At 38.7% G+C, this 462-nt stretch overlaps 1 protein-coding gene across 5 annotated transcripts in view; it reads left to right on the forward strand.

The window, feature by feature from the left end:
- The window catches only part of MSI2 (musashi RNA binding protein 2), a 393325-nt gene extending 393203 nt beyond the window's left edge, over positions 1 to 122 (forward strand). For all 5 annotated transcript variants that reach the window (XM_059908127.1, XM_059908124.1, XM_059908125.1 and 2 more), the window contains one exon: positions 1 to 122. This exon is cut by the window's left edge and continues 5034 nt beyond it. The gene's annotated coding sequence lies outside the window, so the exon portion shown is untranslated.
- Positions 123 to 462: the final 340 nt, after the last annotated feature.

Below are 462 nucleotides of genomic sequence, written 5' to 3' on the forward strand. Positions count from 1 at the left end.
ATAATTTTATATTTGTATTTTCAAATAAATAAGTTTGTGAAAGGTTTCCATCCTCTACTGTGGTCCAGAAATCAATGTGTTTGTCTGACAAAAAAAAATAAAATAAAATAAACTGTTTTGAACAGAGTTGTTTCGTGTTCTTTCACATGTGGAAGAGGGCTGGGTGGGTGGGGGGGCAGCTGTTGATTGGTTTGGAGAGGGTGTCACCAGTCACACCTCCCTCCTCTCAACCCTCAGCAAGAACACTGATCACAGGGCCTCCAGCAGAGAAGAAGCCCTTTCCCTGTCCCCAGGGAGCTTGTGGACCTTTTTTTTGTGTGTGTGTGGTGATTATTTTTATTTTGACTTCATTGAAGTGTAGTTGATTTACAATGTTAGTTTCTGCTGTACAGCAAAGTGACTCAGTTATATATATATTCTTTTCTATTGTGCAACTATTTTTATGAAGCGTTAAGAGAGTAT

The sequence above is a fragment of the Balaenoptera ricei genome, chromosome 20 (assembly GCF_028023285.1).
Source record: "Balaenoptera ricei isolate mBalRic1 chromosome 20, mBalRic1.hap2, whole genome shotgun sequence".
In the NCBI taxonomy this organism is placed as follows: domain Eukaryota; kingdom Metazoa; phylum Chordata; class Mammalia; order Artiodactyla; family Balaenopteridae; genus Balaenoptera; species Balaenoptera ricei.